The 17,776-nt window shown below is 45.5% G+C and overlaps 1 long non-coding RNA gene across 1 annotated transcript; it reads left to right on the top strand.

The window, feature by feature from the left end:
* Positions 1-2,572: 2,572 nt before the first annotated feature.
* Positions 2,573-3,440, top strand: LOC147019518 (uncharacterized). The gene is made up of 3 exons (XR_015062018.1): positions 2,573-2,638; positions 2,828-3,022; positions 3,142-3,440. It is a non-coding gene; the product is annotated as an uncharacterized LOC147019518 (long non-coding RNA).
* Positions 3,441-17,776: the final 14,336 nt, after the last annotated feature.

The following is a 17,776-nucleotide window of genomic DNA, read 5'->3' as shown; positions in this document are numbered from 1 at the left end:
TGATCACAACGTTTCCTCACCATATTTCCTCGACCTGCAAATCATTTGGGGGAGATGGGTTGAAATTCAGTGTGAGGTTCATCATTATCATTGATACTTTAACGTATTCGGGTCTTCATTGATCACGGTCATGTTAGGCAAAGTCACCCTAGGTTTCCCACCGAGCAATGTGAGTGATTGGTTTTCAATAAAACATGTGAACAGTCACAAACAGGTGTGCACACACGAACCAACGGTTCTCCACACAGCATTTCCCTCCAAGACAGAGCAAGAAGGCAGGCTGATGATGTCACAATCATTATCAACAATAATGAAGCACGCACACACACACACACACACACACACACACACACACACACACACACACACACACACACACACACACACACCAAAGTTATCAACCTCAATAAGAGATGAACACGAAACGTGAAGAATGACAAACAATCTCCGTCTGCTGTCACGGATCGAAATACGACAGAAAACAAGAAAAAAAAAAAGAGTAATCAGACATTGCAGACTCTCGCCCGAACTTGTTTTGTGTGGTGTTTGTGTTGTTTTGTGTGGTGTTTGTGTTGTTTTGTGTGGTGTTTGTGTTGTTTTGTGTGGTGTTTGTGTGAAACAAGGAAAAAGCAAAGATGACGTCCTCAGGAGGAACCTGGATAGGATTTACATTTCACCTGCTCCTCCTCTTCCCTCAAACACATCCAAGCACAGCCAAGTGAATCTTATTAAAAACAAATAAAAAAGAACACAGATCCAATAAATAAATGTCTGGGGACGAGTCCGATCAGATTGAAATTTAAAATCTCTATTCCTCATCACTCCGACATCATAAATGTGAAGTTTCACTTCGATTGATCGATTGGTTCAAGAGAAATAATTTAAGATTTTCCCTCAATCCAAAATGGCTGCCAGACCATGTGACGTCAATTACTTGTGAAAACCCTCGTATCCCCAAGGTTTGCGGAACGTTTGTGTGAAGTTTTTCCTCGATTTGTGCAACTGTTCTTGAGAAGAATATTTTTATTGTTTTTCGGGTAAATCCAATATGGCTGCCAAACCACATGACCGATGATATCACATGTGTGATCCTTTTGTTACTCATGGATAGGCGGTCACACGTGTAAAGTTTCACCTCGATCTGTTCATCCATTTCAGAGAATATTTTTGAAGGTTTAAAAAAAACAAAAACAATAGGGCTCCTGAATCACGTGACCGATGACATCATCAATAAATTTTTCTGTGTCCCATTTTGTTCCGAGACGACCCTGAAAATTTTTTAAAACTCATCAGATGGAGCATTCTGCATTTGCAATTATGACGTCATAATTAAGGCACCTGTGACACAAAAAATCACCCTCATTCCTGAAGAGGAGTACTTGCTGTGTGCCGAGTTTGAATTTTTTTCCTCGGTGCAGTTTCAGAGATGCAAACAGAGGAGCAAAGTTTTTGTTTTTCAACATGGCTGCCACCCCACGTGACTTATGACGTCACAATTATCAAGAAAACATTCTACAAAAGGAGTCGCTGCTGTGTGAAAATGTTCTCTCGATCAGATAATCAGTTGTGGAGAAAAACACTAAAGTTCTGTGTGGAGAAAGAAACAAACAGAGAAATGGAGAATCACTCAGAGAGGGAAACCTGGTGAAACGTAACGTCACTGGGAAACACAAACACCTGCACCAGGTGAAGAGGTAACCTTTTGTATCCCACTGATAGTGTGGATATGAATGTGTATATGAACCAGAATCTCATCAAATGGTCCTTGTTCCACACCCAACCTGTCCACCAAGGTACGTCTGAACCCGTCCATCACCTTCTGAGATATCGTACTCACAAACACACAATGGAGTTCACATTCGCTAAAATCACAGCCGAACAAACAAGAGAGTAAATAAGATTCGTACTCACAGATTTAACCAGGACACCTGTCGAGATATTTAAATCCAGGTACTCCAGGTACAGAACACTTGTCGAGATTTTATATGAACGTTCTCCACTGAACACTCTTGTCGATCCTGAAGTTCTCTGGAATAAAAGCTTTTGGCTCGACGTTGGTCGTTTGCATATGAAATGTGACGTCACAGAGGAAGTCACACGTCACAGACACCAGAACACCCCCCCCCCCCGCACACTTCGCTGTTGTTGTTTGTTGTTCACCTTCACGATTGTTTCCATCATTTATTACGTCAAAACGTGACGTCACTGTTGAAAACGTGAATCTCTTCAGATACTTCAGGCGGGAATTATTCTGTGAGTGTTTATTTGTTCCTCCGCTGGAAGCTGATGGAGGCCGAGTCAGGATGAACATTTTGGTATTTCGAACGTTAATTTCACTCATTCCTCATTCATTCCTTCACTCATTCCTTCACCCCATCATGCCGACACGCAGGTGAAATTACAAAATGGTGGTTTTAGAAACCTCAAGGTTTCCTCCTTTAAACATTTAGTTTTATCCTCGAAGTTTTCACACCTTGTTGGAGAGGTTGTCATGAGGTGATTGGTGGCATCACGATATAATTTACGATCACGTCATCATGTTGTTGTTGTTGTAGTTGTCGTTGTCGTTGTATGACGTACATGGTCCAACTCTGGGATAATCGGCGGTCTCGGCGTCATGTACAAGAGGGTCACGTGGGTGAGGAATGATTAAGAATGATGATCGTTTCCCTTTATCATTTGTTCCCCCAAGTTCCAGGTTTGTCGACCGACCGAGTTTACACATGGTGTTGTCAGGGAGGTAGGCCGCAGGATTGATTTAACGTTTCCATGACAACGGTTTTGTCTAATGTTGGTAAATTTTCACAACTGAGAAACATTTCTTCAGATCTTGTTCCAAACACCCGGTGTGTACGAACAATGGACGATACTTTAGGGGAGAAATCGACTGGATTGAAAAATCACACAGCGGGACAAACCGGGCAGGGGCAACAACGAAGCTCCGTACCCAGCATGCATTGCGCGGTCCCACCACCACCACCACCACCCTCCCCGCCCCCTGCTGCTTGTTTCGCCACCACAGGTGAGAACATCACCTGGAACAGATCTTACACTTCACTTCATGTCTCCGTGTTTCATAATATATATACATTAATCACGTGATCCGTGTATTGTTCTATTTTAACGGATTGTCATCAACAGGTCGACCAAGACCCATTTTCACTGAGAAACGGAGTGTGAAGGGGAATCGGATGAAAATGATGATAAACATACCCCGCATGGGGATAACTATCAGGGTGAGTGTTTATCTGGGGAACAAGAGTAACATTGTTCATGTTCACCTGTACCTGAGGATCAAGGTGTTCAGGTGTTATCAACATGTTATCATGGTGTGTGTTAGTGTTTGTACCACGACCTTGTAACACGGATGGTAATTACTAATTACTAATTACTTATTCACTCCATTTTCTGTAGAAAAATCTCACCTTTAAAAATGAACAATTTACCGGGAATAAAAAACCGGGAATTCTTCCTGAGAGATTCCTGTGGATCCGTGAATCGGTTCAGGTTGATATTCCAGTTCACCCTTCAGTTCGGTCTCATGTTCTGTGTGTACTTGATGGTGTGTGTACACTACATCATGGTGTGTGACGTCATGATGCGTGTACGTCATGGTGTGTGACGTCATGGTGCATTTACGTCATGTCCTGTGTGTACATCATGTTGTGTACGTCGTGGTGTGTGTACGTCGTGGTGCGTGTACGTCGTGGTGCGTGTACCTCGTGCTGTGTGTACGTCGTGCTGTGTGTACGTCGTGGTGCGTGTACGTCCTGGTGCGTGTACGTTGTGGTGCGTGTACGTCGTGGTGCGTGTAAGTCGTGGTGCCTGTACGTCGTGGTGTTTGTACGTCATGTACGTCATGGTGTGTGTACGTCATGGTGCGTGTACGTCATGGTGCGTGTACGTCGTGGTGCGTGTACGTCGTGGTGCGTGTACGTCGTGGTGCGTGTAAGTCGTGGTGCCTGCACGTCGTGGTGTTTGTACGTCGTGTACGTCATGGTGTGCAGGTAACCGTTCATGGGGTTTAAAAAAGGATGCAGCCAATCACATCACTCCATGTAAATCTCGTGAGATCTGCCGTGCCTGGGAGAACGTGTCCACGCACACGGGTTCCGTTCCCTTTGTTATTCACGTTTAAATGAGGGATATTTTTTATTTTGATTGTAAAAACTAATGAGGGAACATTGCCCCCCCCCCATACCCCACCCAAAATCTGCCGGTGTGGCATTCCATGACAAGTGTACACACCCTCCTGACATTAATACCTCATTTTCTCCCCATATGTTGGTCATTTATTCACTTGGTTGAAAAATCTCAAAATACCAACTTTTCGAACTGTGGGCCCATCGGCCCCATTTTAGGGCCCCCCAAATTTTGGCGCCCCCTGCTGCCCCACAATCTTCCAGAGGCCATATCACAGGTTGTCGTGGTCCGATTTGGCTGATCTTGGGATCAAAATGCTCGTAAAAGCGAGATCTTTCGAATCGTGTAAGGTAAAATCACTCCGAAACAGTAATTCAAAAAGTTATAGTTTGGCGCACCCTTTGACCTTGGGCCCCTGCTCCTCAGCCAAACCGATGGTCCCGATTTTGTCGTGTGAGAATACCCCTTCATATACTCCAACACCTCAGCATAAATGAAAATGGGATCTCATTGGGTTAAAGTGTGATGATGGTTTTATTGTTTGGGGACTCGGGTGCTGGACACACAATACATCGCACAATATTTGAACACAAGATTTCCAACTCACTATATCAGTATATTGTACATAACTTTTCCACATGCAGGAACTGGAAGCGAAACGAGTCTGAGTAAGAGTTTTTCTTCGCATATTACAGTCAAGATTTTTTGCCAACCAATGTTTTATTTGACATCTGTTTCTTTTTTACTGATTGTGTAGGTTCTACCTGTAGCAGTTTTTGGTTCTACGGAAAGAAATATCTCAGAAATGTCTAAAATGCAGTGATCTTCAATGTCAGGAAAAAAGAAACTATTTGCAGCCCCGTTTGGAAGAAGAAAATTCACTTTCACTTCATGAGTGTCCTGAAAGGCTTCCATGATGCAGGCAAGCCACCATTTTCCATCAGAGTGCACTGTGACATAACCAGAGAGTTTCCCGTTAAAAGTTAGTGTAGATTTTGAAATAGCCGACTCATTACGATGTTCCTTGCCAAGGCTAAATTCACGTTCTTGAAGAGCAGTTTCAGAAAGAGGGATGAAAGCATGAAGTTTTTGAGTTCCAGCGATGGTTTTGGCCGTTTTTAACCTTTCCTCCGGATTTTGTTCTTCCTCGCCATATGCTTCTTGGATCCCGTAACCGAACTTCATTTCATTCAAACCATTTTCAGCAAAGGCGAAAAGATCTTTTGAAGAAATAATTTGACTGTCGTAAGGTCTACGTTGGCTCCCACGTGTTGCTTCTCGTTTGACTGTACCTCCCACACCATCTGAAGGGCCCTTGCCATGACTTGTGGCAAAAAAATGCCATTCTGTGTCAATACCATACTCTGATTTGTGACGACATAGGTTTATGAAGGCTTTGCAATTCTTATATTGGCCAGCGCAACCGTCTGAGAAAGAGTAAAGTTTCTTTACATTTCCAAAGCAAGATTTCAAGTTTTCAATGAGCATTCTTTGGAAGAGGTGGACTGAGACAATGTCGTGAGTATTGCATTCTGATATAATCGTGAACGAATCGTGGCTTAATTTGCCATCGTCCCATTTGAAATAGTAAACCCAGGGGTGAATTGTCTCTTGAGAGCAGTTCCAATGGAATCCTTGGGCCGCATCCTGTACGACAAACGAATAGTTCTCTGAGAAGTCTGCAATAATGACAAATTCTCCTTCACTGATTTCATCTTTCTTATTTTTTCAGAAACTGACATTGGGCCTTGGCAATGAAGTCGTGTCTCACGAATTTCACCGTGCGTTTACAGAATTTTTTTTTTTTTTTTGTATGCCTTGGTCGAGGCTCGTATGAGAGCGAACACACAACTCACAGCAAGGAGGCATGAGACAAGAGGGGCGGGAGTGGAAGGGACAAAACAGTGGGGAACAGACACATTCGGTGAACTGTGGAAGGGAGAGGGATGGGGATGGGACGGGGAACATGGCGAAGAGAAGATGGACATTTCAGGGACTTTCAGGAAGGAAAGCAGGAGAAATGAAGGAAGTGGGCTTGGGTGGATTATCGGGGGTAGCAAAGATCGAGGATTTGGATGGGGGAAGATAAGAGGTGGTGGTGAACAGCTGTTTTGAAAGCCTGGAGGGAAGAATGGGAAAGAATAGAGTGAGGAAGTTTATTCCAAAAGCGGGAAAAAAGAGGAATGAAAGAGTGAAGATGAGCAGTGATTCGTGATTTTGGTAGTTTTACCAGAAGGGGGTTGTTGGCGGACCTTGAGCGCCCTGTGGAAATGTGGTGGGGACAAATCGCAGAGAGAGCAGGGGGGCAAGGCTGGAGAGGAGTCGGTAGAAGACAGAAAGACCACCGACCAACCTGCGGTGATTGAGTGAGAGGCCCAAAGACTCAGCTTCATTGCGGGAGATGCCGATGATCTTAAATGCCCTGGTTTCGACAGCGTGAAGCCGAGAAAGGTGGAGGCAGGAGCACCAGCCCAGAGGGGAGAGCAGTACTCCATCAGGCTACGGACAAAAGCTTTGTAAGTGGTCAGGAGCTCAAGAGGGCCGAGGAAGGACTTAGCACGACGGAGGATTCCCAGTCGGCGACTGGCTTTTGAGGCGAGGTTGGAAATGTGACTTTCCCAGGAAAGGTCATGGCAGATAGTGAGACCTAGAAGCTTGAAAGAAAAGACTTCTTCCAGAGGATTGTTGAGAAAGTGGATGGGGGGGTTTTGTAAACGGTCCTTTCGAAGAGACATAGTGAGAGTGTGAGATTTGTCTGGATTGAAGGACATGTTCCACGTGTTGGACCAGTTTGTGATTTTATCCAGATCTGCAGTGAGTGAAGAAGCTGCTGCTTGCCGGTCTGAGGGATGACAGATGGTACGGCAGAGGGTGGAGTCGTCGGCAAAGAGAAATAGAGGATTTTCCAGAGAGTCCGAGAGATCATTGATGAAAACCAGAAAAAGAACAGGACCCAGAACGCTACCTTGAGGAACTCCAGCCTGCACAGGAAGAGGGGATGAAAGAACTCCATTTAGGGCCACACGTTGACTGCGACAGGAGAGGAAGTCTGCGAGCCATGAGTGGAGATGGCCTTGAATACCATGGGAAGAGAGTTTGGTGAGTTGGGCAGGGTGCCAGACTGTGTCAAAAGCACGTGATATGTCCAGGGATACGGCTCGGATTTCCTGTCTGGCATTGAGGACCTCTATCCATTGATGGGAGAGCAGAAGCAGCATATCCAGGGTAGAGTGACCTGGTCTGAAACCAAATTGATGATTGGAAATCAAGCCATTGGAGAAGAGGAAGGATTTCATATCTGAGGCGATGATGGATTCCATCACCTTGCTGATGATTGGGAGAAGGCTGATTGGTCTGTAGTTGTCGGGATCTGTTTTTGCACCTTTTTTATGCAGGGCAGTGATGTTAGCAGATTTCCAAGCAGATGGCAGATGACCTTGGGCAAATGAGAGGGTGAATAGAACAGAGAGAGGGTGAGCAAGAGCAGAAGAGCAGGCTTTGAGGACACGTGGGCTGATGCCGTCTGGACCGGTTGCAGAATCTGACTCGAGGTTTGAAAGCAAGCTCTCCACCTTGTCAGGAGAAAAGGATACAGAGTCCAGGGACAGTTGGGTGCGACTGGGTAAAGTGGGTAGAGATAGTGATGGGTTTAGGACACAAGATTTAGCTGCAAACACCGAGTTTAGACATTCAGCTTTATCACGTGTGGAATCAGCAGTGCGGCCATTTGAGGTAAGGGAGGGGATGGAGGGGGAACATACACCAGAAACAGATTTGATTAAACGCCACCAAGATTTTGAGGAGGGAGAGAGGTTTGAGAGTTCAGACTTGAGATGAGAAAGATGTTGTTTTCTGGCTCTCCTGAGGGTAGATACACACTTGTCAGCAATGCCAACCCTCCCGATTTCATCGGGAGGCTTCCGAAAATTCACCCAAACTCCCGCCCTTACGATCACTATCCTTCTCCTCCCGAAATTTTGATATTTTTGCACTGTTCACTCATCAGAATGTACTAGTATGAGAATTGAATGAAAAGCATCGTCTGCTACGTATAGCATGTGGTAACTCCATAACGTTCGCTGCTACCAAATTGTACGTAAAAAATTGCAAATTCAAATGAGGAGCAGCGAAACATTGGGTCTGGATCTCGCTTATGCGATCATGCACTGAGATTTAGTGCATGCGGTATGTGTGCAATACAGTGCATGCGGTATGTATGCACAGTGTGTATGCATGCGATACGCTCACTGCATGCAGCTGGGCCCCGTACCAGCCCGGCGGTCGCGACCACCGTGCGGTGTTTAACAGCCGCTAGAGTTCTACGAGTCGCGCTGCAGCTGTGGAACATCGACTTCGAAGTTACCGATGCTTCAAGCCCTCGATGTTGATTACGAAATGGCAGAAAAGAAACTTACGAAGACCAAGAAATGGTCTCAGAAGTACGAGACCGAATACAGTCTCCAATACCCGTGTATTCGAAAGTCTGAAAGAGGAATTCATCATGCGTATTGTACAGTATGCAGCGTTGATATTTCAGTTGAGCACGGAGGTCGCGATGATATTCGGAAGCACGTTGGAAGCAAACGGCACACAGACATTGCAAAGGAGAGATCTTCGAGCACGAGTACCGGTACACTTCTGAATTATTTCACCAAACAAGGGACAAGCGAGGAAGAGGATGTTACCCGAGCGGAACTTCTCTTTAGTGGATTTATTGTGGAACATAACTTGCCCATATCAGTCTCAGATCATGCTGGACCTCTATTTCAAAAGATGTTTCCAGATTCAAAAGTTGCTTCAAAGTATGGATGTGCAAGAACAAAAACTTCAGCAATAATTGGTGAGTTGTCAAATGTTACTGCTTCATCTATTGCCGATATTGCTAGACTAGCTCCATTTAGCCTAGCTACAGACGGTAGCAATGACAGTGGTGAGGCCCAGCTATATCCTGTCCTGATTTCGTACTATGACAACAGTGCTGGGATTGTGAAGCAAGGTTTGCTAAGTTTGCCTGCGTGCAAACAAGATTCCACTGGAGAAAACATTTTCAAACTGCTTGATCATGAGTTCAGTGACAGGAAAATTCCATGGGGAAATTGTGTTTCCTTTTGTGCTGATAATGCCTCTGTCATGGTGGGCAAGCACAAAGGAGTCGCTGCTTATATCCACAAACAAAATCCAGAGTGCTACATCATGGGATGCCCTTGCCATATGATGCACAATACGGCCAAGAAGGCGGCTCAGGCCTTACCCATTGAATTAGATGACTTTCTCATCGATATTTACTACTACTTGGACAAAAGTAGTAAACGCGTCAAAGGAGTGAAAGCACTGCAAGAACTCTGTGATGCCCCGACACACAAGATTCTGAAGCATGTCGCAACAAGGTGGCTGTCCCTTGGTCAGTGCCTAGACAGGCTGATTGAACAGTGGGAGCCACTTCGCCTCTTCTTCAAAGAAGAAGTACGAAGAAAAATGCAACCAACTGTAGCCAAGACTCTAACAACGAGCAAGAAGGACGGCACTGTATCTACTGCCAGTACTGACACTGCAGGATCAAGCACTAGTGGAGCAGCATTCACCACTACCACTGCAGTATCTGCTGCGAAGAAGACAGCAGGGACAGCACCAAAACCAATGCTGAGAGCAGGTAGCATCACCGGCCCTTCATCACGTTCATCTACAAAGCAGATCCCTTCAGAGTCGAGAAAGACTGTGATAGTCCCATGTACAGGCAAAGAAGGACCCAAGTTAAGTTCTGCTTTTGCCAAATCACTTGACAGAAGCTCAGCAAAACCTTCGAATCAGAGGTCTTCTTCCTTGGCTGCACCTACCTCAAGCTCTCTCCTCAAACGTAAAATTGGATCTGGTACTACGAGTCTGACCTCTTCTGCTGGCAGTAAACGCAAGTGTGATCGCCCTACGGCTAAGTGTACTACGAGTTCTACAACTAAAAGCGCATCTTCCTCAAACACTGTGCAGGAATCTAGAGAAAAACGTGTCAACAGGATGTTCTTGTCTCCACAAACAAAACTATTGTTTCTTCCTTCGATATGCTAACAAGCTTTTTGAGAAGGGGAATCTTCTGCTCCAAAGAGACGAACCCTGTATTCATCTCCTGCACGGAGAATTGAATGGTCTTCTGAAAGATATCTTCGTACGGTTTTTGAAACCATCGGTGTCATCGGTTGCTCTGGTAAATGTACCCTTCTCTGACAGATATCATCAGAAGAATGATGAGGACCTCATGATTGGGAACGATGCCAAACTGCATATAAGGGAACAAAGGAGTCTCAAGAAATCCACTTTCACTCTGAGTGAGTCAGACATCCAAGGTTTCTTCAGTGCAGTTCGCTCATATTATGTGAAAGCCTGCAATTACATCTTCAAAACCTGGCAGCTAGATGATTAATTAGCCAAGCATGCTCAGGTGCTGGATGTTAAGCTACACCAAGAAGTGGGGTTTGACTGTGTGGAGTTTTTCATCAAGAAATTCCCCTGTCTGTTCAGTGGCGGTGATAGTGACATAGACAGTCTTGAGAGTGAATTCGCTCACTACCAGGCAGACGCCTCCATAGCTACAATTGCTACTGAGACAGTGAGAGTGGATGAGCAGTGGCATCGGATTTCACAGCTCACAGATCCCTGCACTGGTGCCAAGAAGTATCCTAATTTGAGCAAAGTGATGAAGGGAATCTTGGTCATTCCTCATTCGAACGCATCATGTGAGCGGGCACTCAGTCTTGTACGGAAGAATCATACTGAATTTCGTCCCAATTTGAGTGTCAAAACCCTGGAAGCTCTCTTAATTGAAAAACTAGCTCATAGCACCCCTTGCTACCAGAGAGAATACAGCAAAGACATAATCAGAAGGGCTAAAAGAGCCACACAGCTGTCACTCAGCAAAGCTGCCATGGAAAAAGCAAGCAGCAGTAGTACCAGCCAGTAAGGTAAGAAAAATATTGCTTCTTTTGTGCTTTTTGTTAATCTTTGATTGTCCCCTAACTTACTAATATTAACATACATGTAACATTAAAAAGTGCACAATTTTCCCCTTTTTTGTTCAAAAAGTGGGAATTCTTAACATGTTAAATGCTCCAAAATAGGGCTCAGAGGGCACTAGAGAGCGTCTAGAACCCCAGAGCTTCCAGGGCCCTAAGGCGGGCCCTGGACCCCGCCGCAAGGGTCGAGCGCTCCGCGCTCGAGATGTGCGCTTTGCGCACATTATTTGGTGTCGGTTGCAAATCCTCCCTAATTCTGATTTCCAAAAGTTGGCATCTCTGACTTGTTCCGAGCTTTGTGGAAAGAACTGAGATTGCCCTCAGTTGGGTTTGCTTTCCATGAGGCAAAGGCAAGTTGTTTCAGGACAACTGCCTTGCCACAAGCTTCAGTAAACCAAGGGCGGGAGGAAGGGTAAGACAACTGAACACGAGAGGGGATAAATCTGTGCATGAGGGAGAGCAAGTTTCTTTGAAAGAATTCCCAGGATGAGTTGATGTTTGAGAAAGTAGTGATAGGAGACCAGTCTGTAAGTTTGATGGCTGCTCGGAGACCCTGCCAGTCGGCTTGAGTGAAATGCCAGACTCGACGGCGGTGATGTGGTTCTCTGATAACAGCCAGAGAGATGTCCACTTTGACAAGGACGTGGTCAGAAGAACCAATTGGAGCGAAGGAAGAGCAGCAGATATTGTCAGGGAAATTTGTCAAAATCAGATCCAGAAGAGATGGAGTACCATTGGTTGAGATCCGGGTCGGGAAGTTGACCGATTGAGTCAGTCCCAATGAGTCGCAGAAAGCTTTTGCTGAGGTGCCATGGCAGGTGAGAGAGGTACCCACACCGAGCCAACTGGCGTGATGACAATTGAAGTCACCACATAAGAGGAAGAGAGAGTTTGGATGAGAAGATAGAAGATGGTCCATGTTTTCGGATAGTGAGGTGTAGATGGAGTCATCACTGTTCGGTGGATGGTACAGTACACATATAAACATGAGGTGGGAGGAGAGGGGAAGCCGAAGCCAGAGGTATTCCTGGGGGTGTGGGGGAGTGAGAGCAGTGCATGGAGAGTGAGGAATAGAGTCTTTGATGAAGAAAGCAACACCTCCACCAGGACGAGGCTCAGGTCTGTCATACCGTAAGAGGGAGTAGCCAGGCAGAGATACTTGGGAGCCAGACACGTCTTGGGAGAGGAAAGTTTCTGTTAGGTAGATAATGTCTGGTTTGTCAGTGGCAACCTGTATGGAAAGATCTGAAAGGTTTGAGCGAAGGCCCTGGATATTTGAGGTCCACACTTTTAATGAAGAGGAAGGGGAGGAGGCTTTGGGTGCAGGAGGTGGAGGGGGAGGGGGAGGGTAGGACAAGGGACGAGGGGGGTAGGTAAGGAGGGTTGCTGAAGGAGTGTGGGGTATTGCAGAACAGCGAGGGGAGGGGGCCGAATGAGGAGGAGAAAAGGCTCTGTGGTGCGGGGGGAGAGGGGGGACAAGAGACAAGGAAGAAGGCAGTTGAGGATTTGAGGAGGTGGAGTGAAGAGATGGAGGTGAGAGGGCAGTGGAGGGAGGCAGGTTGGTGGATGAGAGGGGGGCAACTTTGAGAAGGAAGAGTGAGGGGGATGAAAGGTGGGAGAAAGGTGAGGGGGATTTTTGAGAGAGGTGAGAGGGAGGCTTGGAGGGAGAAGAGTGGGATGGTTGCTTTGAGAGTGAGAGTGAGGGGTGAGGGGGGTGAGTTGGCACTGAAGTTGGAAAAAAAGAATGTTTGATGGAAAGCGAGCATCCATGGCAAACTGTGGTTTTTAAAAGTTTTAGGTCAGAGATGCGATTGAACACAATTCTTGATGGATGCAATGAAGGCGAATTCAGAGCATGGAGAGAAGAAGCGCTGTAATAGTTGGATTTTTTAGGCAAGGAATGAAGGAGAGGTCGAAATGAGAGCAGTCTGTTAAAATAGCAGAAGAGTAGTGCATTGTGAAATAGTAAAGAGTACCACATGTGTGAGAGAGGAAGATGAAGCATTATAAGATCGTTTTTGTAGTTAAAAATAATGTATGAGAGAGTTCAACAGATTAGGTCATGGAAGTGTAAAAAAAAAAATAAAAAATAAAAAATCGAGGAAGAAGATGAGGAGGAAGTTAAGAGGAAGAAGAAGCAGAATCGGGAGAAGGTGAGCGTGTTGTTGTTGTTGGGTATATATATATATATATATATATATATATATATATATATATATATATATATATATATACATATACATATATATATATATATATATATATATATATATATATATATTTTGTTGTTGTTGTTAATATTAATATATGAGAGAGTTCAACAGATTAGGTCATGGAAGTGTAAAAAAAAAAAAAAATCGAGGAAGAAGATGAGGAGGAAGTTAAGAGGAAGAAGAAGAAGCAGAATCGTGAGAAGGTGAGCGTGTTGTTGTTGTTGTAGGGTATTTTTTTTATTTTTTTTTTATTTTTTTTTATTATTTTTTTTTTTAAGATAAAGAGATTAGTTGGGAGAATGGGGGATGTTTGGAAAGTGGGGAGGATCAAAATTGAAGGTATTGGGGAGGATAGAAATTGAAGGTAATGGGGAGAAAAAACAAACAAACAAACAAAAAAAAAAAACGATCGAACACCGAGTGGAACCGGTAGGCCTCAAGCCTAGGCCTAGGCCTCAAGCACAGGTAAGAACGTCGACAAATATACTCGCAAAATAGCACGATTTTTGAAACAAAACCGAACTAGCAACACACAGTAACATGTAGGTGAGAAAATTAAACAGTTAAAACGGGACAAATAACAACCGGAAACTTAGCTTTGAGAACGTCAGCAGGGAGCCCCGAAGGAGACCTCTCGCTGCTCTAAAACCGGAACCAGAAGTCAACCGGAATTGATTGATGAATTCTTCCAAAGGCAGGACCATGGAGCTCAGTTCAGATCTGTCGGTGGATGTCCACCGTTTAAACTGAATTTCATCAATATCCTCGAGTTTATAAGCACTCAGTAGCTCGGTTTTGAAGGGAAGCCTGGTGTTGGCGCAGTGGTTATGGCAGTGGCTTGGGACCCAAAAGGTCCTGAGTTCAAGCCCCGTTGGGACACTGAATTAATATGTGTGTATATATATATATATATACCAAGTCGAAAACACCAGGGGGTTGACTCAGCCTGCCATCCTTCCAAGGTCGGCGAAATGAGTACCAGTTGTACTGGGCCTGGTGTATGCCCCGGTTAGAATAGGTGTACCATATCCCTGTGTGTCGTAAGAGGCGACCAGGGTTGCGTCAGGAAGGGCATCCGGCGTAAGACTCGGAGCATTGGAGGTGGTTTCAAACTGTTGTACCATGGTGTGGATGGGAGGAGAAATGGTGTCGGGGTAATCCTGAAGGAAGATTATGTCAAGAGGGTATTGGAGGTGAGTAGAGTGTCTGACCGAGTGATGAGTGTGAAGTTGGAAATTGAAGGGGTGATGATGAATGTCATCAGTGCATATGCCCCACATATGGGGTGTGAGATGGAGTATTAAGAAGATTTCTGGAGTGAGTTAGATGAAGTGGTGGAGAGTGTATCCAAGGATGAAAGAGTGGTGATTGGAGCAGATTTCAATGGGCATGTTGGGGAAGGGAATAAAGAGGATGAGGAGGTGATGGGTAGGTACAGTCTCAACAAGAGAAATGTGGAAGGGCAAATGGTGGTAGAGTTTGCAAAAAGAATGGAAATGGCAGTGGTAAATACGTATTTCAAGAAGAAGGAGGAACACATGGTGGCATACAAGAGTGGAGGAAAGTGCACACAGGTGGATTACATCTTCAGCAGGAGATGTAACCTGAAAGAGATTAGTGACTGTAAGGTGGTGGCAGGGGAGAGTGTAGCTCGACAGCATCGATTGGTGGTCTGTCGGATGACTTTAGAGGTGAGGTTGAGGAAGAGAGTGAGGGCTGAACTAAGGCCCAGATGTTGGAAGCTGAAGGAGGAAGACTGTTGCATGAAATTTAGGGAGGAGGTGAGACAGGCGTTGGATGGTGGGAAAGATGGGTGGGATGATTGGGCAACGACAGCAGTAGCTGTGAGGGAGATAGCTCGGAAGGTACTTGGTGTGACATCTGGACAGAGGAAGGAAGATAAGGAGACTTGGTGGTGGAATGAGGAAGTACAGGAAAGTATAAGGAAGAAGGGGTTGGCGCAAAAGAAGTGGGATAGTCAGAGAGATAATGAAAGTAGGCAGGAGTACAAGGAGTGGCGGCGAAAGGCAAAAAGAGAGTTGGCAAAGGCCAAGGAAAAGGCATATGACGAGCTGTATGAGAAGTTGGATACAAAAGAAGGGGAAAAGAATTTATACTGATTGGCAAGACAGAGGGACCGAGCTGGGAACAATATGCTGCAGGTTAGGGTGATAAAGGACGCAAATGGGAATGTGCTGACGAGCGAGGAGAGTGTGTTGAGAAGGTGGATGGAGTACTTTGAGGAGCTGATGAATGAAGAAAATGAGAGAGAGAGAAGGTTGGAAGAGGTGGAGATAGTGAATCTGGAAGTGGGGTGGATCAGTAAGGATGAAGTGAGGACTGCTATGAAGAAGATGAAAAGTGGAAAGGCGGTTGGCCCAGATGGTATACCAGTGGAGGCATGGAAGTGCTTCGGAGAGATGGCAGTGGGGTTGTTAATCAGATTGTTAAATAAAGTCTTGGAAAGTGAGAGGATGCCGGAGGAGTGGAGATTAAGTGTACTGGTTCCGATTTTCAAGAATAAGGGTGATGTGCAGAGCTGTGGAAATTATAGAGGGATAAAGTTGTGAAGCCACACCATGAAATTGTGGGAAAGAGTAGTGGAAGCTAGGTTGAGAGGAGAGGTGACGATCTGTGAGCAGCAATATGGGTTTATGCCAGGAAAGAGCACCACTGATGCAATGTTTGCTTTGAGAATGTTGATGGAGAAGTATAAGGAAGGCCAGAAGGAGTTACATTGTGTGTTTGTGGATTTAGAGAAAGCTTATGATAGGGTGCCAAGAGAGGAGTTGTGGCATTGTATGAGGAAGTCGGGAGTGGTGGAGAAGTATGTGAGGATCGTGCAGGGTATGTATGAGGACAGTCTGACAGCGGTGAGGTGTGCGATAGGAATGATGGACCGGTTTAAGGTAAAAGTGGGATTGCACCAAGGATAGACTCTGAGCCCTTTCCTGTTTGCAATGGTGATGGACAGGTTGACGGACGAGATCAGACTGGAGTCCCCTTGGACGATGATGTTCGCGGATGACATCATGATCTGTAGGGAGAGTAGGGAGCAGGCTGAGGTGAGCCTCGAGTGGTGGAGGTACGCACTGGGGAGAAGGGAATGATAGTCAGTTGGAGTAAGACGGAGTGCATGTGCGTAAATGAGAGGGAGGGTGGTGGTATGGTGCGGTTGCAAGGAGTTGAGGTGGGGAAGGTGGATTGGTTTAAATACTTGGGATCAACTGTCCAAAGTAACGGAGAGTGTGGGAGAGAAGTGAAAAAGAGAGTGCAGGCAGGATGGAGTGGGTGGAGAAGAGTTGCAGGAGTGATTTGTGACAGAAGGGTAGCTGCAAGAGTGAAGGGGAAAGTATATAAGACGGCAGTGAGACCAGCTATGTTGTATGGTTTGGAAGCGGTGGCACTAACAAAAAGACAGGAAGCGGAGCTGGAGGTGGCAGAGTTAAAGATGCTGCGATTCTCGTTGGGAGTGACGAGCATGGATAAGATAAGAAATGAGTATATTAGAGGGACAGCGCAGGAAGGACAGTTTGGACACAAAGTGAGAGAGGCGAGATTGAGATGGTTTGGACATGTGTACAGGAGGGAAGCGGAGTATATCGGGAGAAGGATGCTGAAGATGGAGCCACCAGGCAGGAGGAGAAGAGGAAGGCCAAAGAAGAGGTTCATGGATAGGGTGAGGGCGGACGGACATGCGGGTGGTTGGAGTGTCAATGGAAGATGTGGAGGATAGAGCGAAATGGAGATGGTAGATCCGCTGTGGCGACCCCTTGCGGGAGCAAGCCGAAAGAGGAAGAAGAAGAAGCTCGGTTTTGAAGTCTTCAATTGATGCGCAACTTTCACAAGTTCTGAAATAACATGCCGGTTGTGCTGGGTGACAAACTCTGCGTGCTATCACATGATCATAGCGAGGAAGTTCGGCTGTCTGTGGCATTTTGTAACCAAACATCATGAGTTTGACATTTTGATGTATCGTACATACACATACACTGTGTGTACCGCCTGAACCGGCCAGGACACAATCCGAGGGACGGAGCATGGCAAACTTCGCGAATCCAACTTTCAAGCCAGGGTTCTTCTCTTTGAATTTCTGAAACAGTTCCTTGAGATTGTTTAGTACCAGGCGCTTTTGAATTTTGTCTTTTCCATGTTCATTCCTGAGCACCACACAGTCCTTTTTCCCCGGCATTATTCGGCTGACTCCATCACTTCCGTAAAATTCGGTTACGGCGGATTTTACTTCGTCGGGCAATATTTTACCATGTTTGGGATTTGGAGATGATAGCATACCATTTTCTTTCTCTTTATTTTTGGCTTGCACAGCCATTCTTTGGGAGCAACTGAATTCACTCATCATCCCTCTGATGCTCATATTCCCAGCAAATATTGTCAGTATACGTATTTGCTCTGAACAGC

The sequence above is a fragment of the Eptatretus burgeri genome, chromosome 9 (genome assembly GCF_056783735.1).
Source record: "Eptatretus burgeri isolate ZD-2024b chromosome 9, Ebu_testis_v1, whole genome shotgun sequence".
NCBI lineage: Eukaryota > Metazoa > Chordata > Myxini > Myxiniformes > Myxinidae > Eptatretus > Eptatretus burgeri.
This window is presented reverse-complemented; position numbering and strand designations above follow the sequence as displayed.